Source organism: Dermacentor andersoni, chromosome 9, assembly GCF_023375885.2.
Source record: "Dermacentor andersoni chromosome 9, qqDerAnde1_hic_scaffold, whole genome shotgun sequence".
Lineage (NCBI taxonomy): Eukaryota > Metazoa > Arthropoda > Arachnida > Ixodida > Ixodidae > Dermacentor > Dermacentor andersoni.
Genome location: NC_092822.1, coordinates 13,284,229 through 13,309,662, shown reverse-complemented (window position 1 = coordinate 13,309,662; position 25,434 = coordinate 13,284,229). Strand labels below are relative to the sequence as shown.

General features: G+C 44.9%; 1 protein-coding gene across 4 annotated transcripts in view; it reads right to left on the bottom strand.

The window, feature by feature from the left end:
* The window catches only part of LOC129383766 (uncharacterized), a 644,189-nt gene that overhangs the window by 611,164 nt on the left and 7,591 nt on the right, over nucleotides 1-25,434 (bottom strand). Inside the window, exon 2 of one of the 4 annotated variants that reach the window (XR_008611638.2) lies at nucleotides 6,923-7,388. The exons of the other annotated variants lie outside the window; for them this stretch is intronic. The gene's annotated coding sequence lies outside the window, so the exon portion shown is untranslated. Of the gene's footprint in view, nucleotides 1-6,922; nucleotides 7,389-25,434 lie in introns of those variants that run through there. 4 annotated transcript variants of the gene reach the window in all.

Sequence of the window (25,434 nt, the reverse complement as noted above, 5' to 3'; positions counted from 1 at the left end):
GAAATATGAGAAAAAGGAAAGTCCACCAATGCAACCGTCAAACGAAAATATGGGAACGTGAGCCTAGGACATGTAGTTGTCATTCTGAGGCACAACACATAAGCAAATTTAATTTCGCACGCGTGTCCCGTAATACTGCGGCCGCAAAGCCAGCGCCAGCAAAAGAAGGTTTAATTTACCAGAACTTTGTTAGTAAACATAATGCAGTGCCTGCGAATAAAGTAAGCCCTGACGCTAATAACTTCGCAGATGTCGGTGAACGTGTTGTAACTGCTTAGTTGCAACATCGATGGATAACCTACCGGCATTATCACGTAAAGAAAATGATGGCTCCTCGTGTATTGTCACGCTCTCACATGAGTGGTTCTGATCTCGCCTTTTGTTCTGCTATTCTCTTCTAGGAGCTAATAGACCATAGTTGCACAGTTGAGCAACAGTGCCCAAGATTGTCTGAAGAAAGGAGTTTTTCTTCATGATGACACCAGGCACATAACACTCTAAAAAGCTCACAGGCGTCATATGTTGGCTCCAGGGATTCAATTCGTAATCGTTCTCGCCAGCAAGGCCTATTCGTCATGTGCTGGCAGTAATGACAAATACGAACCGACTCCTTCATTTGCGCCTAGCCCTCTGATGCAAGATTTCTTCCTTTTCAGACACCGAATTGCATAAATAGCGTTGCTGCTATGGTTTTCATGAACGAACTTGCGAACTTGCTAATTAGGCAACTTAACCAGCGCCCACGTGTGCCTTTCATTTTATCTTCAATGTTTTAAAAACTTTACAGTTGCATAATAATTGTCGTAACGCAGACTGTTCGATTTGAAGACAAAGAGCGTACACAAAGACGAATATGCCTCGCAATCCAGTACGTCTGAGAAGCTGGTCACAGGCGTGAGAAATGTCTTTTGAGACTTGTGTAACTAAGCGAAAGAGCATTTTGTGACTTTTGCAATAAATTCTCAGGATACGCACTAGCAGACAGTTTGGAAAGGTTATTGGGAAAGAAAGGAAGAAAAGTATTCCGAGCATTGCAAAGCAACGAGCTTGATTTCCTGGAATATCAGCGCATATAAAAATACAGACTTTACTAGCTAACATCCTAACTTATTCTGTTTACACTCATGGTCATGGGCAGTAAACGCGCAAGCAGAGATACTAAAGTGAGAACCAAATTTGCAGGCGCAGTGAAGTAACTTGCGCAGCACTCTAAGCAACGATGAGAAACCCTAGAAAGCATGCAAAATGTAAGTTATTACCGCGTTCCCGGGTCACGAAACTTCGGTTTTAAACAAACGACTGACAGAATTTATAAGCTTTCTGCCTTGAGTCAGTAAAAGTAAATGAAGCTGAGGAAATATTTCAGCAAGTGAGTGCGTAACACGAACAATACAATATTCTAAGAAGCTGAACGCTTTGCGATAAGTACCTATACCAAACCAGGAAAAGTTGCTTTCAGATACAACAAATACCAGATCCCCAAAAGCTATAATTCAAAAGGCATTTTCTGGGAAGACTTTCGGTAATGTAAGAAAGGGGGGAAAAGCAAAAAATAGATGAATCTTCAAGAGAGTCCTTCCAGCTCCTCATAAACATGCATTTCACTCAATCCCGGCAGGTACTTCGCCATCTGTTCTTTAATGGTCGCATCACTCGAAATAAGGTAACCATTCTTAGCGCCCACATTGATTTGTCATCACACTCGACTTTCTTTTCCTACTTCCTTCTCCAAAGAATGAACCAAGCCAGAGCGCCCGTTGCAGGAAACGCTAACAGCAATTTTATGCGATCTACGTTTATTAATTGCCGTTCGGTGCTGTTCATGACAGCGATGAAACATGATGAATCCCGGCATCAATACTGATGTTGTAACTTGCAAGCTTTACTTTCTCAAAGTACGTTACGACCAGTCGGTGTTGCAATGAACGATTTTACGCGCATGTCCTTTCATGACAACGCTTGCGAAAGCACTTGACTGAGGAAAAAGTAATAATTGACACTGGCCTCAAATAGTTCTGTTGAAGTTGAAAGTGCTGCTCATGTGGAAATGCAGCTTTACTCTGTCCCGATTGTACTTTCTCACTTATTAGGTAAGCACAAAGAGATTTGGCAGAAGAAAGATATTTAAAATAGAGATGAAAGTAATAAAAAAGGAAAGCAATTTATATTTGTGTACGTACATTTTTTGGGTTAGTTAGAGTTAGTTTGTTATTTGTTTCTGTACACAAACAAAAACCGATGCAAAAGAAAAAGTCTGAACAGTCTCACGGAGGCGTTTGCTGGAAATATAGTTCGGCACGCAAGCATAATAAAAATAAGCAAGCAACACTTCTTACGCGAAACTTAAAGCAAGTTAATTCACATGCAATCATGTTGTCGTGATAGGTATAAGGAATATGAAACATTAATACAATATTAACGAAAATACTTATCTACAAAGATATACGATCAAAGGCAGTAAGAAAAATAAAAGCCACACTTTCGCCCGAAAGGCGAATCGTCGATTAGTAGACAGCCGTAATAGGTAAAAATCGCACTTTCATTGGCTGTATAAACTTGAAAACACTGGCTTAGTAAACTAACACGCACAGGCAGGCACAGTACTAATAGCACGCACAGGCAAACATGCACACATCACACTCGATGTCCGCGAACGCTCGCTATCAAAATGCTGGCGCGAAGCGCGGCAGCAACAGCGAGCTGAGCTCATCGCATACTGAGCGGCGAGAACACAGCACACGCAAAGCTACACGCCACCGGTCCACCTGGACTCTACCACAAAGCAGGCCGCTTTCAAGACAAAGCCCGCGTGACCGCGCAAGGCCGCGCCACACTGCGGAAGTACAACCCCCGCCCCGCCATCCTCTTCCCCGCGATTCTTATCGCGCGACGGATAGCGGCGCTCTTCCTCCCCGCTTTCCTCCCTTGCGCACACGAGATGGAGCCCCGATAGTCGGCTCACCCTCACACACTTTCACTCACACAGACAGCATACGGCGTGCGGCGATGGTGTTATCGCCCTTAGACTTTATACTGAACATCACGGCTGTGGCGGCGGTGACGGAAAAAAATAAGCTTGGAGCGTCCAAATAATTGCTATCGAAATACATGCTCAAAAAGAAAATCAGCAGTAGCATAACTGATGACCAAGAGTAAGAGAAAAAAATAGACTCATATACAAGTTGTAATCAACACTCAACATGCGCTGAAGTGACAAAGGGGTAGGAGGAGACGAAGGATGGAAAGAAAAAAGCACACGCAGAGAAACAGCAGTGCACCACACAAAATATAACGCTGCCCTCAGGTGAGGTCTACAGCCTTCTGTATTCGCGATTAACGTCACCTGGGACCACGGGTAAGCTTGTAAAATTGCGCAAACCATTCAATGCTATGTTTTTTTTAGATCATCTGGTCCTGAATAGAGCGACAGAAATAGTGAAAGACAGGGTGATTGGCCAGTGTAGGTCGGCTGGCTATTCTGTGCTGGGCGAAGGGGGTAAAGGGAACTACCGATGATAGAAAGAGACAAGCAACAACAAGACGTTGGAGAGAAAAGTTGGCTGATCCCGCACATGGCGTGATGAAACGTGGGCCGATCCAGGAGGCTCTCGAATCCGTGGGTCGCACCACGTGTGTCGCGTGGTTTGAGTATCCGCGTCTTGCTGATTTACACGAGAGGCATGTACTCGCTATGCTGCAAAACTCGTTGCAGAATATTAACAGCTATATGGTATTTCCTTAACCACTTGACAAATCTCCACTTCACATAGATTACAGTAAGTGTGTTGGATATGGCTGATTTTTATTCATTCGGTGTGTGATGGTTGAAGCGAACAGCGACCAATTGGCTCCTGGTGTATGGTGCATAGCGCAACAGAACTTTATTGTTTCACAAAAGATGCGGCCTTTTACGTGTTTGAGTTGATTTTGATGCAACACCAAATATGGACCGAGCTTAACATTCATTTATCTACATGACTTTTAGCATTCTCAGCGCTTTTACGCACAACTGTAAGAAAATACGCACGCGCAGCCTGTCCAGCACGCAGGCACCAAAATAACCTTAAACACGAGAAATGAATACGATGTGGTTCAGGATGGTTACGGGGAACACATGCGTCCGCTTTCTCGAGGTGCTGTTTTCGATATTTATCCATGTTGAGCTCCAAGCAAGAAACTCAACTTCTTAACTCTCTTGTCGACGTTAGTGCAGTTTTGCGCACAATATCTAAGTCATAAAAGATAGAACCAAGGCATAATGGTTGCTGAAAGGACGTACACACAAACACAGGAACGAAAATAAAAGCAATCACGACGACGTGGGCGGCTTGATTGTTTTCTTTCGTGCCTAGGTTTTCACGCGTGCAGTCTTTTAGCGGCCGTCATGGCTCACAGTAAGTACCGACAAGACCTAATAGAAGTCACTCTGAACTTAAACAAGTCTGAGTCATCCGGGACAAATCAAGCGTTTCACATGAAATGAGTTCAATGAAGGTGACCTCTATTCACGGAAAGTGCCATCGACAATGCTTCGCGAATCGTTGAAGCGTTGCACAGAACAGAGGTGCATGCTACGCAGACTCAATCGATCTTTGGGGGAACACCTTGTCAGTTGTCAGTGAGTAGTAGAATTTCAAGTTCTGTCACTTCACTGTATGACCGTGGTGGATATAAGATCAAAAGAAGTCAGCCTATCAATACGAAGTCCTTCTGTAGGCCTCCATTAAAAACTGAAGCAGATATCAGCTCCCGAATGCTAATAAGGGGCTGTCCGCAAGAGTTGTTGACGACCTTGTTTACGATGAATATTTCTCGTTTATCATCTCCTGCTGCCCACGGTGTAGTGACGGTGCCTAAGGAAAGAAACAAATTATTTTGCCGAAAATTCGGCTGATGAAGAAGCAGGAAGTTACCTTGCGTATATGTCATTGGAATAGACACGTTCCTTGCTTTTTTTACTTTCTCCCAGTAATTTGCTATTTTTGTCGTCCTTGACCAGCTACACGTTAGAGGTCGGCTGGGAATATGCATGGTAGCGGTGGTTAAGATCAAGCAGCAACGGAACTTGCGCGGTAGACCCACAGCGGCCGTATGACCAGAACGTCGGGGATGAATCGTCACCAAGAATAGCCAGCCAATAGACATTGCTTCTTTTTATTCATTTATTGTGAAGGATTTGCTGCATGGCTTAAAGAATAATTGAAGGTTAAATAACTTCGAACTCTACATTGCGCAAGAACTGCAGCAGTGTCTTTTCTAACTTGTACATCACCCAACGGTCGTAGTTTTCAGGTAGGTCTGGCTTCACTTAAATCTTTCTCCAATTCTTAAGTCAGGTTGCCCACGTTCCAGTGCACATACAAAGCATGTGTCGAGAATCTGACGTTGTCACAGGAGCCAAGAACTTGGCGCACGTTCTTTGGTCGTCTTTTGTCGATCTACAAGCACAGGTGGCCGATGACGTAATGGTGACTCCAGCCCGAAGCCTCCGAAGAGATACTTCCTGCACCCGGGTACTTCCGTATATAGGTTGAGATAACTCGCTTATAGTTTCCCAGTCTTTGATGTATCAGTTTCTCAGAATAATGTTGTAACGAACTCATATTTTGCTCATTTTTGCAACTCTCCTATCTGCATGCCAAGCTCCCAGAAAGCGTAATACGCCGCCTCAAGGACACCATGATTCAGACATAGGCTTGGGAAATATGGGTGCCGTGTTATGCAGTCTACGTTTCATTTAGCAACGACTGACCCTCGCGTTAGGCGTCTTCTTCCTCAGGAGTACCCACTACTCGTGGTCTTCCGACTTGTGTTACCTCACTGCAGCAAACATCTCTCCTCGGCTTTTATACTCACCACGTATAGACCGCACGCGCACCTGCATTGATGGTGCCATTAGCGCAGAACGGGCTAACAGCCAGTGGGTAAAAACAGCAGAACGTACTAACCCATATCGTCGCCACGATCTGGGGAAGGCGGAAACGGCAGCTGTTGATCTGCAGCGAAAGTGCTTCAGCACGGCGTGGCACCGTACAAATCAATATTATTGGCGAGCCTTTCTAGACGTGCGCGCAAAACAGGGCCCATAGCGGCACGCTTCGCAGGTGCATGGGCCGGCATGGCAGTAACAGCGGGTAGCCGAGAACCGCGGAGTGGCGGTAACTGGAGGTGGACAGAGTTTTGAAAAGCGCATTGGCGATGGCGTATGTCACGTGACACTTGCAGGAGCACTCGGCGAGGACGAAACCAGCTGACGAACAAATAGTAGCCAAGAGCGAAACGAGCGAACGCGGCGTTTCGATCATCAAACGCGTGTAACTCCGCTATTAAAGCACCACTTCAAAAAATTCTCGTGGCTACGAGTTCGTTGCAGACTCGTGCACAACTGCAGCACCAGCACTAAATTTTGACCACTGGATGGTTTAGGGCCATCTTTATGCCATCCATAAAGCCTTACACGTTGCTCGTTGCAATGGCTCATCAATGGCCAACTGCTGCTTTCAATAAAAGCTTGTTCCTCGTCCTCCTCCTTCACGGCAAGGTGGAATCAGTCGTCGATAAATTTGTTGCCAATCTGGCTCGATCCCCGAAAATGCGCCGTTTGACAACCATGTAAGATTCGCGTATAAGACAACATTCTCACAGGAGAAAAGGGGTCACTCCAATCCCTTTACCCTGTAGAGGTCTTCTTTCCCTCTCCCGCTAGGCTACGCGGCCCCTTTTTAGCTGAGTCCGACAACGACGGCACAGGGTCCGTATAAACAGCTTCGCTGCGAAATGCCCTATAAACGCGTCCTAGCGCCCGAGGAGACACGCGATGTGACATGCGCACCGCGTAACGCCGATATGTGCACAGTTCGCATTGGAGTCTGTGAAGGAGTACGTCTACCTAGTTCAATTACTCACAGGGAACCCTGTTTATGAGAAGGAAATTTACAAAAGAATAAAAATGGGCTGGAGCGCATACGGCAGACACTGCCAGCTCCTCACTGGAAGCTTACCACTATCATTGAAAAGAAAGGTGTACAATCAGCGCATTTTACCGGTGCTGACATATGAGGCAGAAACTTAGATATTGACAAAGAAGCTTGACAACAAGTTAAGAACCACACAAAGAGAGAGAGAGAGAGACGAAACTTTAATGTCCACTGGTGTGGGCTGCCAGCTTAGGCATGGCCCCACTGCGCTTAGGTGTCCGGCAGTCCATGTCGCTGCAACATATGTGCAGCCCGCGTGATCCTCTGCCGGTGCGGGTCCGTCGCGCAGTGTGGCCTTACATTCCTCCCGTGTGGAGAGCTCCGAGCCCGGCGGCGGGGCGTGATCAGCCGGGCACTCCATAAGGTTGTGTGTTATGGTAGCGGTGTGGTGGGAGCACAAGCAGCAAGACGCTGCAGACGAACGATAAGCTAAAGTTGACATACCCTAACTTCTGCGTTCAGTATGAAGATGCGCTAAAACAAAATACGACTGCACCACCAGAGCTGCATTTGTGGATGCTTCATGGCAGTCTGTCTGGAGAGAAATGTATCATTTCCTAATAACCGTAATCTATAGGGCAGAGAGGCGAGGGCGCCACCGGCAAGCCATTAATGAAATGGAGTGCGTTACTACAGGGATCGCACAGTTTTTTTTCTCCTTTGCATTATCAGCTTCGCTGAATGGCAATATAAGGGAAGGGCGAGTTACTAGAAGCATAGCCTAATGGTTATTATTACCCGGCGCACTGAGTGTTCAGGACGATAGCTGGAAAAAAACCTGGGATGATCTCTCCTGTGTCACGTCTGTTCACACGGACGCCAGACGGTGTCCTCGGAGAATTAAGGTTCGCCGACGTTACTAACCTTACCCGATCACACGCTTAACGTAAGAGGCGTGATTAAGCTAAAGGGGTTTCTGCTGCGGCACGTACACCGGCATAATAGAAGCCCCGCGACATCTTATGTGCTGCGATTGGTTTATCGGAATCGCAAAATGTGCGATTAGTGCAGGATGAGTAGTGCACAGACCATCGAGAGTTTCATCTCCTTGTTTGCCTTGCTGCTAACGCCGACACCAATTGCGACGATTGAATAATAAAAAAAAACGTACGTTGGATGCAACATACGGCGGATGTTTACTATATATAACTTCGAAGATCTATGTCTGATTAAAAAGTAGCGGTTCTTGATTTTACAAATAGAACTGGTATTCTTCCTAAAAGTACATAATTTCTCCGAACGATGATATTCGATTGATTAAGAGACCTGCCATTTAAATGGGAATCACAGACTAAGGAAGTCTAATCCGCCAATGCACGCTTATTAGCTGACGGTAGCGCATCCATCAATAGCTATGTAATTTAGAAGAAAAATTCGTGAATTAAAGATCGCGGTAAAAAACTTCTAAACGATCTAATTCTTGTATCAAGAAAGAAACAGGACCCCTATTTCACAAGTAATATTAACATCAGCGGTTAAATTGCAAATTATTTACTCTTTTTCACGTAATTTGTCGCAACATATATTCATTAACAACGCATTATTAGTGCCATTACGCCATGGGGAGTGGTCGACTCGCATACATGAAAATGAGTGAATATGACAGGACACTAACGCGAATGTGACGCTCAGTATTTGTTAGGTACTCATGTCGATTGCCATTTGACTATCAACGATGAAATGCACTGGCTACATAACAGCTACCTTCGTGCGAGACGTCCGTGTCCTTCTGGATGTTTTTCTGATTACGCTTCGAATCTGTTTTCAGCTCTGATATTGCCTGTGAGCTGGCTCAAACGAACTGCGTAAGGCCAAGTAGCGAAGGTGCCTTGATAACATTTGCTGGTGACTGTACGCGCGCTCCTGACTGCAGACGAAATGAGAATCAGACTTTTGCAACGCCAGTGTTCAAGAGCTCGTCCAGAGAAAACCTGTCTCGTCTTGCCCGTCCTCTCCTCTCCGGATTCGAAGCCTTGGTTTCACGCTCCAGTTTCCTAAATCACTCCTTTTGCTTCTTTATTATTATTATCTTAATATGCCATTACAGCGCAGCTGTATACGACTAGCCGATTAGTCCGTCTGTCTGTCGCCTCTAAGCCAAAAAACTCATCCGGTGCAAACCCATGCGCATGCGCGAAAAAGAGAAAGAGAAAGGCGCGCGATTGGTTGCACCAGTAGTGACGTCGTTGCTCTCCGTCACAGCCGAGCACGCGCGAAGCAGTTTCTCTCCGGCTCTGAAATGCGTAGGCCCCGCTTCATACGTACTCCTGAGGATCAGGCAGCTTTCAATCAGCAACGCCGCTAGCAGAACCGGGAACGAGCTCGTGTATGCTAGGGCGATGCTGCAGCCCGGGCACCAGAACAGGCTCGTGTAGCCGAGCGCAAGCAGCAATTGCGTACCGAGGATCCGGCAGCTTACCAAGCCGTGGTTTAATGAAGCGTCGTGATTAACCCAGTGATAAGCAGCGGGGCCGCACGTTTAAGCTTCGCTGCTTAACCATCTGTATACAGTGCTTGGGTGGTGATTATTATTTTTTTCTCTGTAACATGGAGAAATAATACAACGGGGTGCTTAATTTCGCTGTCTCGTTCTCTCCGAAGCAACCCATGCATAACAAAACAGAACAGATAATTTTGTGCTTATAAATTGCGGCTGCACATACCGAGTCTCCGTACTCATAAAACCTTTCTTTTAATCAGTTCAATATTTCAGTTTATATCAGCTTTTCTACAAAAAGACAAATGTAGGTCGACTGGAACAAATAAACTTGAACGACTGCTTGACAAGCCTCACCTTCCACAGATCTATAACAATGTTGGCAGTACCCAAAAGATGTAGTTCTACATATGCATTCAAAACTAGCTAATAATATGACTTATGCCACAGATTGGTGATGATGATATTAAAGAACTTGCTTAGCACAGGCATAGTGAACCACAGTACAATATGACACAAAAGGAAAACAGCGATGTGCAAACTGCAATTGATTACCCCAGCGGCAGCTGTTTTCTCATCCCTCGAAATCCTGAGGGATGGATGCCTGTACAATGGCCTTTCGCACAGACCCTTACGCAAGAGGAGTTTTGGGACTACGAGCCCTAGTTGCCTATGCTTCCTTTGCCAAAGAATAGAACCACGTTACGCGCACGCTTCCGAAGCCGGTGTTTTAGTTCGCTCGAGTTATTGAGGTCACACGCTTAACATATTGTTTGTTATTAGACAGTACACTCTCGACAGCAGCGCGCCTTAGCAGAAACAGCGACTATATTGCAAGTTTCTCTGACTCTCTCCCTGCGAGCTTTCCCGACACAGTGAGAATGCTGCATAAATTACAGCAGCAGAAATCTCATTACGCCCTGCAGGACAGTAGTTGCTCGGAAATGCGGGGTCAAAGACCCCTCACCTACCGTTAGCCTAATTCGTTAAGCTAGAGGTCACCGTGCAGCCAATATGTACGCGAAATGGTAGTGAGTGAGATCACGCGGGAACTTTCGGACGCCCTCTGCGAAAGTTGAGAGTCGGCAGGTGGCAGTGCAACTATAGCGGTACACTGCCGCTCGTGGTCAACCCACACGGTTCGACGTGAGGGCATTCCTCTTCCTACGCAATCGCGAGAGTCTGGAGCTTTATTAGGAAACTCTGGGAGCGATGTGCGTGGGCGCAGTCTGTCTGCTTTCACTATGCGTTCTCTCGGTAACAAGTGTAACAAAACTTTTCTTCGAGAAAGAAATGCGTTTGGTAAACGCCTGGCACCCGTGCGCTGTTAATGGGCAAGGCGACAAGAAAAAATATAAGCAGAGAACAGACGAATAACGAACTGGTGCTTGCGTTAGAAAAGTTTCTAGCCTGGTTGCAAGGTTAATGCTCAGGTCCTCGCTTTTCTCTTGCGCCATAAATTTATTTTTTATTTTTTCGCAGAGTATTTGACCATGTTCCTGAAAAGGTTTTGTTTCCGCCGACGACATCTGTAAAATGAGTGGATGCAGATTAAACGCTGTAAACTTTGTTACACTTAGTTATAGACCATACCCGTTTTACCCCCGTTATTAACACAATTCATTGGATATAGACGAACTAGGTTGGAGTTATATGCCTCTGGACAGTTTCGATGTAGCGAAGATGCAATGCACGTTATCCTCAAGTATAAAGATAACTTTGGAATTTAGTGATTTCATTCATTAGTTATTACATACAGATCGTTACATTAGCTAATTAAGCCGCTCTCGCTATTTTTATATCTATGTTAGATTATATCATGCATGTTATATAAACATGCGTCTTTCCACATGTATCATAAAATATCATACGTAATGTTTCTTCGTAGAAATTGTGACTACATCGGTTTATTGCTGTCTTCTTAAGCGAGCTCCTCCTCGTCACCCCTGCCTTCTGGCCACTGGCGATGTGGATCTCCACACTCACAGCTGGCTCTCGTTTCCCTTGCGCTGGTAATATGGTAGCACATTTCCGATAGATGTCTTTTCAATTCTACCGCTTGGCCCATTATAACGGACGGTTTGCAACAGTTCTTGTTGCTTAGCAGCTTCGACCCAGTATGAACCAGTGAATGGAGTCTGAGTAGAGTCTATCTCAGCAACATCGTGGACCCTGGTTCGATATCTGGCAGCTTTTTGTTGTGGCGGTGATCAAAGTGCCTCTTCAGAGTCATTCGACATTTCGGTCGCTGCAGCTGATCCTTGTGATGTTGGCTTAAAAGAATCCTGTCGACTGCGCCAGTGTAAAGTTTCTATGTAGGCACAAGGACTGTATCAGTTTATTGCTGCATGCTTAAAGCGAGCTGCTTCCTTTTCCTATTCTCCTCATCCCTTTGGCCACAGACCATTCCGGTCGCTAAATCATATACACATCATATTAACATTTACTCTCTTTCCTGAAACGCATGCAGTATACACAGGGTTCCGAAAGATATTCTGCTGCATAATGAGCAACACCATTTCATTTATTCCGGCGAAAAAGGCAAAAGCTGCGAAATGCTTGCTTATTCAAGTATGCATTGAATAGTTCAATGAATCCTTTCAAGAAAAAGCGAATTGTACCCAAACTTGTGTGTGCTAGCTGTACGGCATTGCACAAGGGGTGCACTGCAACTACACTCTACCGAAACTCTACGGGCCTTCCACGAGCGCCTGCAGTGTTTGTTCAATGTTGCATATTTTAATAGTATCTGTATTCATCCGTGTATATTTTCGTGGCTGTGTCAAATTGAAAAAACAAAAGTAAAAAACTTGGGACGCTGCCTGGGCAACCATTCATTGTCACTACGGAATGTCACTACTACTGTCACTACTGACCGTGTGAGATTAGTGGCCTTGAAAGTAAAGCTTTTGATGCAGCGAAAGACTTAATATTACCAGGTACGAGGGCGCGAAATATTAGCCGCCATTTTATGCACAGTGATTCCCTATATTTCTTTTGTCTTGCTTTTCTTTCATGTATGTGCTAACGATTGCGCGTTCTAAAATGTTTTTATGTTTATGACTTTTTCATTTTCTTTATTTTATGGGTAACTTAGTATTTTCACTTTAAGTGAAATGGTGTAGCCGGAGGTGCACTGTTCCGAAGCTCTCCAGCTGTACCCTCTTTAAACCTACCTACATATTTACAGTTCCCTATATCAATATGTCCATGCCTCAGCATGCGCGAGCACCTTGCCTATGGGACGGGGAGGAGGGGAGGAGCTATTTAATAAGTATTTTTGACACTTCGAAACCATGGATAGTGAGGAGCCATGCCTCTTTCCTTCATCAGAATTTTAGAGCTCTTGAAATAGAAAAAAAGCACCGCTACAACGCACGAAGCCAACGCGTCGACACATGCTGCGGCCTAAAAACTTTTGTTAGGAGACTACCTACCTAAGCAAATGTATACGGACCAGGGATTCCGCGATGAATCCGAATTTTTTTCGCCGCCTATGAATGTGACTTCAAATTGAGGACTGCTATTCAAACATGCTATTTCTAACTTTTCAGTCCACCCGCCGATTTCAGCTCCCGCTTCTGAATTACGACTAAAGCTTTATTTTTTTTTTTATGGCAAGCCTGTATTCCGCATACTTTTACTCCCAGGTGTACCTACCAAGAGAAAAAGAGTACCGTGGTTATCGACCAAGGTGTCAGCATCCCCTAAATGCACATTCAATAGTAGTACAAAAATAGGAGATATTACGCACCACGATAAGCCGTTCAACGCTCTGAGCTGAAATGGAAGCTATTCGGCATGTGCTGAGGCAAGCGTTCAACTGACCCCCACCCGCCTTTATCCACAATCGCGTACCTAATCGCCCTTGCACAAGACCTTTCGCAATCCGACAACCGGCCACGAATGACCCAGCCCCGCATCCAGGAGCAATCCACCTCTGCGCACATTCGACTTCGGCTACGACCGCAAAACAGTCCACTCCCCAATCAAGCGCAACGCTGCCACCACTGTTGAAATGTTGCTGATTGTCCACCCTCGGGTGCGACGAACTCGCTGGGATACAAGTGAGTCCGGAATCTCGTCCTTGAAGGAAGGTAAATAACATCAAAATGTTACAATAAGAACAAGTTGTTTAATTCAGACAAGGACAAGAATGAAAGACGCATGAAAGAAAAGCGACTCAAGACTGCTAAGAGACGACGGAAACCAAAAGATTTCCCCCTAACCTCGTCCAGACTGTCTCAATAGGATGTCTTCGTACCTCACGATGGGGTGCACTCCATCCATCGCGATTGAGTGTGCAAGGAAACCAAGAGTGTTCCCGTTACGTTTCCCTTCGTCCACGGGGTTTTCGAGCTGCCCTTCTAGCAGACGCTGTACATATAACAATCGGTTTATGCGTTGCATAGTTCAATGAATATAATTAGAAAAACGAACTCAGAATTTTGCTTTCAGGCTTTGAATAAATTCGTTCCGCAGACCTGTTTTTAAGGAGGTTGACCTGTTTGCTCCTAGCCTTTTATTGTACTCGCTTACTTCACCTCGTCGAAGCAACCATTTTCGCAACGTGATTTTAGACGGAGCAGTGAATTCGGTGACAGAACGCAAACACTAGGGTGTCTTAAGCTAGCAAGGGTAAACTTTGCTTATAAATTCCGATACTTTTCGGGACTGATATGGCTTTGTTTTAGTCATTTTGCTTTTGCTTCATTCAAGTTCTTTTATTGTGCTTGAAAAAACTGTTAGTATTTTATTACTTACTGTCCATCACGCAGCTAAAGAGACCTACTCTTATTGTGCGGTAAGTTTTTCTTCCTTTGCTCCCTTGCCTTACATATGCTAATAAATTAACGAGCAAGTTATCCATTAAAAAAATAAGCGAACGGCTCTATATTGTAGAGCATTGCCACATTTTCAGGAGGCTGAGTGTAGCTTTTTGATTTGCCTGATATTCTTTATTTGTGCTGCCTTTCACATTATCTGTAAAGGCAATTTATCTTGTACAATATATCAACAGACACAAAGCATTTTGAACGTCTAGCTCTTAACACTTCGCATCGATGCACGTTCTTCGTTCAAGTTGACTATGTGCGCTTGTACGTGCTCGTGTTACATTTTGTCCTGAAAAGCTGTGGATTCAGGTGCCTCTTACAATTTTCCTTCCTTTGATCGGTGGGATACTCTAACGTAATATAGACCTTAAATCCACATAAATCCACAGAGCACTTGAGCAGTGGAGGGGGCAATTAAAAGAAATGGGGAATAGGCGGAATTTCTGCGTTGTTCTTGGCAAGAGAGACAGCACTCATGAACATTGATAATCAAACGGATATGACAGCCAATTCATACTATAGGTCGAAACTCAGAGCTTCTGGAGTATTACCTCTGTTTTGCTCTCCGGCGTTTTCTTCGAGCACTGTAGACCGTTGTACGTTTAATTCAATCGGTGGGTTTAATGTCCTGAAACTGCATAGTGAAACTGCACGATGATCATCTAGTTTTCTATAACGGGCACCTTAAGTGTGGTACACAAACTTTGTTTCCGTCGTACACCCATTGGAAAGCAATCCGGAGCGAAACCTCGACCTCGTGCTCATCAGAAAAGACGTCGCACCGTAGCCCCGTGATTATGGCGTTGCGCTGCTGAGCTCGAGGTCACCGGTTGGATTCCAACCTCAGCGACCGCATTTCCACGGGGGCGGAATGAAAAACGCGCATTGGCTACACGTTAAGGAAACCCAGGCGGTGAAAATTAATCTCGACCCCCCCCCCCCCTCGTAACTATAACTCCAGTTTTTAATTATTATATTCACCAGCAAAAGGGCACAATCAATTTGCAACTTCGTCAGGTGTAGACAAATGCGCGGACCTCTCTACTGCTCTAAATATTTGTGTAGTAATCGAAGCTCTCTAATCAGGTTCAGCGGTTAATAGTCAGGTCTATATATAAAGTCGCCACAGTATAGATACAGTAACGAGTACTTGTTTTGGAGCGAATAAGTTGCCGAGAAGTTCGCGCATTAGAAATGAGAAATGTTTATTTGTTTTAACTAACTCGATGCAAACATGCATTGAGTGAAGAAGTGAGCATAGGAAAAAAAATCTAGAAAAAACTGAAAGGCAGGCGAAGCTGAAGTATGCTTACATATACACCAAATCTCCGTGGGCCATAAAAATTATCCACACAATAACACGCGGTATTCGTAACTTTCTGGTGCCCATAGGGCTTAGTTAAAGAAGCGAGCACTTCATTAGGCCTCTTGGCCGTAAGGTATAAGCAACTCGAATGGCGGAGCCTGGAGCTGACGTTTTATGTAGATGCCCATAGTCGTGCTTTATTTTCTTTAGCGTTTTGCTTCGGTGCGCTATTTCCTCTCCAGGCGCGTTTTGGCAGGCATGAACCTGCTATACTGTAAAGATTGAAGCTGTTCCGTCCAGCGGTTGTCGTAGGTTATTTTTCCCGCCTACAGGAGTATCTACGGGATCTTCGTACATGCCGCAATTTGCAATCCTGAAGAGGCTATGACACCCGACACCGAGTTAGCCGACACTTACTTAAGAAATATGTTGTCATCGGTAACGCAAGGGCCAAAGCAGACAAATTACTAAGCAACACGTTCTCTTTACATACTTTTATATTTATTGCGAAAGAGCGGATGAAAGCCTCTCGTTTCCTGACCACATTGGCCTGCTTGCTTCACAGTACGACAGCACCCTAACGAAGAGCATAACAAGGATGCCGCTGCTGAAGTAATGTGATGAACCAGGAAAGCAAGCGCGCTTGTGATGGCAAAATGGTAGTGGAAGAATTCAGAAGATCCGGACAAAGTGGACGCCACAGTTGCTCAAGAGCGACGAAGCGAAAGTGGTTGTGTGGTACAGGTAGCGTTCGCTTTCTGTTGCCTCCGACTGCTCAACGTTCAGCAGGTCTCCATGAAATTTTCGGTTTGACGTTTAACTTCTCATTGCCGAAGCAGAGTAGAGGACTCTGTTAGGTGAAGTTATTGCCTATTCTCAGTAGCATAAAAAATTGAACACTTTTGCCTACAAGTGGCAATAGCACAGAACTATAATGGGTGCCACAGCTAACTTTAGCCAGAGTTTAAAAATATGCGAATGCCAGGTAGAATGGACAGAACCAAGGTAATGTTGTTTGCCGTCACTTGGAGATAAACTATTTTTTTCATTCCGCCTAATTAGATAATTAGTCTTAATTCCTAATGAATCAACAATACGTGCTACATAAAAGTATTTTTCCGAACGTGAAAGAAGCCCACAAATGCACGCAAAATTGCCGAGCGAATGTCCGTTCGAGGCACTTTGCGTGTATTCGCGGGCTTCGTTCACGCTGGGAAAAACATTTTTATGTAGCACGTATACAGAAACAGAAAACTGTATCGGGAGTTCTTTATGTCGCTTTACAATTTTCTCATTGATACATTTAATCTAATTATAATATATAAGTGGTTTATTAATTAAGACTAATTATCTAATTAGATGAAATGGGGGAAAATTTGAATATCTTGATGAGACAGCAAACAACATTACCTTTGGTTCTGTGTAGCTACCTCGCATTCACACATTTTGAAACTCTAGCTAAAGTTAGCTGGGACACCCTGCATATTAGATTTATAAATAATTTATATTGTTTTCGTTTTATAGACTTCATCAAACATGTGCATCCGTTCATAACTACACAAAAGCCATGATCAGTGCCACGAGTGGCGGGTGTGGACTGCAATTTGTCTACATTGAAGCTCTCTCTACGTGCTTTTATTTTATTGGCTGAACAGAACGTGACATAACTCGGGAAGGGGCGATGGGGTAGGCAAAGAAAGCTTCGCTTTAAATGTAAACCAGCTCTAAAAATTTATATGCAAAAACGAACGCATAGAAAGAAAGCCTTACGCGAGCTGCAGTGAAGACGAAGAGGAAGTGAAGTGAGGAAGAGTATAACACAACGATCTACATCTACAAACGTACGGTAACAGAAGGCAAACAAACAAACGTACGGGTGATGTTTCCAGGCGTCAACAATAACAACGTAGCTTCTTGCCTCGCTCTTGTAGTTTTCTTTACAACTGAGACTGAATTGTGCTTCATGGGCGAGAAGTCATCCGAAGCAATGAGAGGCGGTACCCTAACTCTGGCGTCGAGCCTATCTCTTTGCACATGGTCCTCACTGTTATAGCACAAGGCTTACCCCGTCGGCAAGGAGGTGTCAGGCTCCCGTTTTTCTAACAGCCACCCCATGGACTCTGACAACGACTAAGCCAAAACGCTTCGCTTCGCCTTCGCTGCAGCTCGCGCAACGCTTTCTTTCTATGCGTTTGTTTTTGTAAGGCAAACGACTGAAGAGGACATACTGCACGAGAACAAATGATGTCAGTGAGGAAGGCCCCACTGGACAGCCTACTCCGACATACATGAATGCCTATGTGCATCTCGACATCTGAACAAAAATTAAATTCCGTACGCAGGCAGTTTCTGAACACCTATTTTGGTGACGTTTTAACAGCAGTAATACGTTTTAACAGCAGTAATAAAGTTACGGTAGAAGTATCGACGCAGGCCACCTTGGAAAATCTGAAAGCCGTGCGCGTACTAGGACACAGAGCACTCCTTCATTGAGCGCGCTGGTCGCACTTGGGCAGGCGTCATTTCCGATGTCGCCGTTCACTGCGGCAGCAAGGAATTTCGAAGGATTCTTTTCTCAACTGTAGTGAAGGTTCTCCAATTTCATCGCTTTGGTCGCTTGACGAGCGTTGTGCTTCTTTTCGAGGGAGACAATCTAGCTGATCACGGACACCCAGTGAGTCTATGTGCCCCGACCTCTCCTATATCGCAAGCGCCTAACCTTTGGCCATATCAGATCTGTTTCCAGAGACCAGACGGCATGCCTCCGCAGTGCAAGCGGTCATGTCTTTATCCACAGCGAAAGAATCGAGGTGCTCAAACTGTGATGGACCATATGAGGCGAATGCTAAGGATTGCCCCCCCCCCCCCTCAAAAAAAATACGAGAGGTGAAACTATAAACAAAGTGAGCAAGCCCAGCATGTCACACAAAGAGGCGGCAGCGTCGGTGCACAATCGGAGGAGGAGGTGAGCCGTCTATGCAAACAAGCTATATTCTCCGTTCCATACATAGTAGTCGACGCTGTGGAAGCTACGCAAGAAGTTCGGTCAAGCAAAGGTATAACTCCGCGAGCTTCGTCTATGCTTCCCTGCGCGCCAACAGCGTTCGCTCGCGCGAGCATGCACGTCAGGGTCCTCGCAACGGGGTCCAAATAAAAAGAGCCCGAAACAAACGACAAAAATAAAAATGATCTAAAACAACGCATTAGCAGCCACATGCCAAAGTGCGTTAGTTTCTAAGGATTGAAAGTCGTTTCATTCAATACTGAACCTATATAAAAAGAAGTTGCGCACAATTGTGGTAAAAAAACATCGAAATATCTCCAAGTGCAAACGAAGCCCCCCACCGCAAGAAGTCTCTCTTGCTTCCACAGCATTTACTTCTATGTATAGGACGGAGTACAGCAACAAACGAGAGCTCCCTAGAGTGCTGTCTGTAGCTCTCGAAGTGTGAACGGAGCGTCCATAATATACGTAGATGATGCAGGCAGAGCGCAGTGATGAAATTCTGAACGTGCACGTACAAATGCATCTGCAACTTCCTCTGCCAAGCACGCGAGAGGTTTCTGCTTGCGCAGTGCAAGCGCTTCGAAAGGCTTACTAGCACGAGAATCCCCAGCAAGACTGCCAATGACTCGCCAAATTCTCGTCATCCGTGAGAAAACAGTCGAGCTATGCAAAAGGACGCCCACTGCGACCTACAGAGCTTGCTCGTGTGGCGTCGAATGGCAGAGTTAAGCCTATTGAAGGTCGTCTTCAAGGAGCTATTTCATCGAGTGTGGGAGAATGGCGACGTTTCTCCTTCATGAAAGGTGGATTATGTTGTCCCAGTGCTGAATCCCGGCAAAGAAATGACAGACTTGGCCTCGTATCGTCCTATATCACTGACGTCGTGTGTGGCTAAGCTCATGGAGAAGCTGGCAAGTAAGCTTTTATCTTGGTGGCTCGAAGATAGAAGGGCTCTTCCAGCATGTATGACTGAATTCCGCACAGGTTTAAGCGCGCAAGATAGCGTCTTGGACTTTATAAGCCACATTGAACATCACAGAGCTTTAGGCCTTTCAACACTAGTTATTTTCCTAGACGTATCAATGGCTTATGATAGCGTCCTTCAGAGCTCAATACTAAATAGTTTGCAGGCCATAGGCGTACAGGGCTATCTTCTGTGATTCATTCACTCATTTATCAGTGAACGTAAAATTCAAGTGTGGTTATGAAGTACCATAAACACCGAAAGGGCGGTATCGCGAGGTGTACCTCAGAGAAGTGTCCTTTCCCCAACGCTCTTTTTGGTTGTAATGGCTGGTCTTCCCGCTGAAGTGCAAAAACATTGCAGGCATGTCCATATGTCGATATATGCGGACGACATTTGTCTTTGGTTAACCGGATATCAAGACAAGCATTTAGCTCTGATAGCTCGACAGGCATTACTTTCAGTTCAAAATTACCTTCAAGGTTTTGGGTTGACTCTCTCGGTGGAAAAATCTGGCTTCATCATGTTTCCAGGTAGAGGAAGAAGGTATGCGCGGCTGAAGATAGACCTTGATCAATCTTGCCTTCGACAATTGAAACACAAGCGCTTTTTGGGCGTCATTATTGACTACCATCTACAGTGGCGACGAGCTGTGGACTCGGTTGCGACATAGATATCTTCGCGTCTCAATGTGATCCGTAGAGTTGCAAGTGAGCAATGGGAAAATCACGCTTCTTCAATGATCAGGCTGCACGATGCACTGGTGACGAGTCGAATAATGTACCAGCTCCCTTTAATTTCCCCCTCAATACCACAGCTGGAACGACTTGAGGTTTTGCACAAAGGCCCAAGGAGGGCTCTTGGCGTTCCACAGACTGCTCCTAACAATGCAGTACTTTATGAGTCTCTATCGAGACATCTTAGCCTAGTCGCTTAACAAAGGTTATTGATGCAAATTGGCCGCCTCAAACAGACGGTAGCCGAGCGAGTCCTTCTACTGTGCCATCGAAAGAGATCTGAGTCCCGAGCGTACTTGGCCCTTAATACTCTTGACTACCCGAGTCTTGACGCTAGAGGTCGAACTAAGAGGTTGCAACCACTTTGGTCATTTCATTCGCGAGCCTCGATTGTTCGTTGACAATTCCTCACGTTCACGCTAAGCGGAGTTCTTCTTTGGCGGCAACGCGTTCCCTCGTACTGTAACAGCTTGAGACTGAATATGCACGTCATCTTCAAATCTTCACTGATGGCTCTGTGGACCAGGTCAGAGGATCTAGTGCAGCTGCTTTTAGGCAGTTTTAGTTGGGCGTCCGCGACCACCCACGTACGCAGCGCGCGAGGTCGTGCGTACCTAGCGAAGTGCGCACGCATGAAACGACAATAGTCGGCAGGACGCAAATGTTGAGAAGGGGATTGCTAAGTGGCACGCGCAGGAGCCGGTAGTGTCCTGCCCAGCGCCGCCATGTGTCAGCTTCTAAAACTGTGTAGCCAATATCAGCCGCCGCGAAGTCAAACCACAAGCCGGACTCATATTTTCGGTCGGAGCAATATCCGAAAGTGCGCTCTCGTGGATACGCGAGAATACATGAGGACGTCCCGCAAAGGCCGCGCAGCCCCCAGCAGACGCTACGCAGCTTTTTAAAAGCTGCGGGCGCACGCAAAATACCGTGCACGAGCACGTCGCACAGGAACAGTACACTGTGCAGCTCTGATCGTCAACTTCATCGTACCCCCCCCCCCCTCCTCCTTCCTCGACACATCCTATCTATGTCGCTCCCCCAAGCCCTCTTTCTAGCACGGAGTAGCAAGCCAGAGGAAACTCACTCAGGCCGATCTCTCCAAGTTATTTTTTTTCTTTTTTTTTTTTTTTATTAATGTCCCTGTCTCTATCTCGGCCTGCAGCGAAGCAACGCGTTCTCACTGGTAAGAAGAGTACAATATTGCTGTTCAAACAATACGTAACTACGTTGACGAGTGGGAGAAAATAGCATTCCTAAATACTGTCCGGGATAATAAAGTGTTACTGGCGCAAGGAAATGGAACCAGATTCCAAAGACATGATCTCGTGACGGCCATGTGGCGCAGTATTTGCCAGGTGATCGATACCCAAGGAATTGTCCATATCTCTTCTAGGACCACCAGTATGAAGAGAATATTCCATATTCGAAAATGCTTAGTTTTTAAACCTACGTGCTTCATTGTAAATGGGGCACTCAATGTGGTCAGCGGTTACGAGGTCACTGAAACTGAAGGTGCATGGTCAAAAAGCTTTAGGCAATTATTACTAACTAAATCAAAATCTAAAATTTGCCACGTTGGAGAGAAATACCGCATGGTGTCGTTGTTCACATCTGCGATAGGTAAACTAGAAATCCAGCATGCGCGAGAAAACTTTAGTATGTCGTATGAGGATCATCTCTCGTATGAAAAAATATTTCATCATGGTTATACCTAAACTTCTAACTTATTGTTAGTGTCATAAATATGCAAGAGGCCTTTTCATTATCAGCTTCGTTCTGATTATTTTATTGATTCCCGCATATCGATATCGAAATGCTAACGAAGTTGCAAGACGAATTTTAACTGACTTAGGAAAAATAAAAAGAACAGCTAGCAGTTGAAAGTAGTTCTAAAATTTTAACAAAGTCAGTTCTATCACGGCGTTCGATAAATGCTATCTGCACACATTGGCCGAGTGAGCCGAGAGCAGCCAATAGAATAATCTAGATATCCAGAGAAATAAGCGATAAAGTTGCCATTTCGAACGCAAACTTCGTGAAGTGAAACAGGGGCGTAATGTTTTCTGGAATTTGATTCAGGATAGGTTACACATTCAACACTGAATGTGTAATTGATTCTGCGTGGGCCCCACCATCCTTACTGTGGTGCCTTCACCACTCGAAAGTATCGATTACACTCGCGTTTACTGAAAAATCAAAATGAATGATTATGTAACACTTCGCACTTCAAAAGTGTACAGCGCCCGGTGAAGATCAATATTTAATTCTCACTGCATGTGAGGAGCCCGAGACTTAATGGAAACAAGCAAAATTCACTTGCCCCAGCATGATTAATGTTTCGTGGCTCAAATTAAGACCAGCAAGCAGCGCACATTCCATCTCGCAACGTTAGCAAAAAAGGGGGGTAACAAATGTGTTTTGTTAGCTGCAATATATACCGGAAAGATAAGCGCATCTATATCCTGCAATGATTAGTCTTCGCGTGCAAAAAAAGAGGATCTTCCGTTTGGTATTATTATTATTATTACTGTTGTTATTATTATTATTATTACTGTTGTTATTATTATTATTATTACTGTTGTTATTATTATTATTATTATTATTATTATTATTATTATTATTATTATTATTATTATTATTATTATTATTATTTATGCATACTGCATCCCAAGTGTGGACTATTTTCATGGATCTAGAGGAACGAAATGGTGCTTTCGGTGGCGCATCGCACGTTGATTCAGGCGAAAGCGTGAGTGGGAAAGCATTACGCATTACCTGGGAAACGATTTACTCTATTAATGTGGGTGATCGCTAACGCACTGCGCTTCATTCATGCTGCAAAATGTGGAACTGTTGAGGGACGACGGGGGCAGTCGTTGGCTGAAAAAATAGTGACTGCAATATCAAGAAACGAAATCAATCTGTGCTGCCACGTTCACGGACCAGTGCTGCGCAAGGTCTGCCTGCGTTGCCGGCCCTTCGCGATGCACATCTTTCCTTCAGAATAAAAAAAGTTCACTCATCTGACAGCATTGCATCGCTAACCTCCAAAGAAAGGACTTCAACCCCAGAGCGTTGACAAGAGTGAGTACCGCTCGGTACATAGTGGTAAAGGGAGTAGCGCACTTTCCTGGCACCGTAAGTTTCTCGCACGCTATCTAAGGAAACCCACTCCAACTCAAGCTTACGCCCACTATATCGTCCACGTATCGAAAAGGAAGGAAGGAAGCAGGAATAGATAGAAAGACAGGGAGACTAGCCAGTTCTCAGACCGGCTGGCTACCCTCTGCTGGGGAAAGGGGGTAAGGGGAATAAAAGATAATAGTAAGGAGATGTTACGAAAGAAGTTTGCAGGGACAACATGGCCACAATTAGTACATGACCGGGGCAGTTGGAGAAGTATGGGAGAGGCCTTTGCCCTGCAGTGGGCGTAACCAGGATGATGATGATGATGATGATGATGATGATGATGATGATGATGATGACGAAAGAAATATCAGCAATAGGTTCATGGGCGCAATCTTGAACCAATTAGCCGAAGCATGGGTGACGGACTACACCGACAGCAGACACATGTTTCAAGTTGAACGTTTCGCGACGTCATCAGAGTAAACGAGTGATTGGCGCTAATACGTCATTGCTACGTGCGGTTACAAAGTACAGGACATCTACCTTCCAAGCCTTAATTGTGCGCGACAAGAACAAATCTACCGCAACTGATCAGGGCCATGAGCGATTAGACACGAAATAAACAATAAAATAATAACCGCACAGAGGAGCGTTACTGGGTCAGAGACATGACAAGCCGCCGCTTCAAAGTGATTGACAAATGAAGAACGAAGAGCAAAGCACACTGATCCTGCTTTTGAATCGCTTGGAATACACTCCTCGCCCCCTTCTTGTAAAAGCACTGCATACGCTTCTCGCACCATTTGGACAAGACGTGATCTCTAAGAGCGCTTACGTGACATCTGAAGCTGTGGCCACAGCTTCGTGCCGACCACCCGATCACCGTCTGCGATATGCGCGGAAACAAAGGTTTGCTGAACCGTAGCTGCGTGATGCACATCCATTATAAACACCGAGGTAACGGAGGCAGCTGAGGCAAGCAATGGACGCGTCACCACATGATCAAACGTGACGACACCCACGGAATTACCGTTAAAGGTTTTTGTAAGTCTATAGCAGGAGTCGGAATATTAGATAGCACAAACGACGCAAACGCAAGCAAAAAGAAAGAATAGAAAATAGTTAAAGCAAATTAGATATTGCGAAGTACTCTCCTACGGTGACGGTTTATTCGCTATTCTTATTTATTTATTTATTTATTTATTTATTTATTTATTTCCTGCGCCAGCAACTGTTTTCACAAAAGTGGCATGAGCACTATGAATGTAGTTGTGTAGATTACAGCAACGGTTCGCATGACACATCGCTGTACAAGAAATGAAGTAGCTATTACAAAACTCAACCTAAAGATGTGAAGTTAAGGGCTCCTCAACGTGATAACTGTGAACGATTACGCATGAACAATACATTCCATAAGTCCCTGTTGCAGTACCTGCATGAAACAGGCCTCCATGCTATACAAATAATTTCATTCCCACATTATGCGACGTTGAAACTCCGGTGAATAGAAAAATACAATACGGAAAGGACACGTAGAGTCCCAAGTCAGAAATCAAGAACTACAGCAAAGGCACGTTGCGAAAACATCGACATGGCAAGTGCTCAAAAATAGTACAGCAGGATGTTGAGCAGCATGTCAAGCCTTCAGCGTATGCTATGAGATAAGCGGGGATGCTTTACAACATGGCCGGGATTACCGAGTTCGAATTCCTTTTTTTTTCTGATAAGGCACCTTCTATCTCCTTTCAATTCCACATGTAAAGCTTTAAGACGTGACCAGCTGTCTGAAGAGGCATTTGGCAATTTGTAAGTTTAATCCCTAAAACCTTACGCGCGCTCTTGAAACAATGCAGTGCGAAGCAGTTGATGAGACAACCGGAGAAAATCACATTCTTGGATATATCGATGAAGGTACACCTCCGACTAGGATCGTAGGATCACACACTTTTTTATCTAGACACCTAGACACATTATACCTAGATGAATCGCTTTTTTTTTTTTGTCATTCGCACGTAAGCAGTTTTTTCGATACTACATGG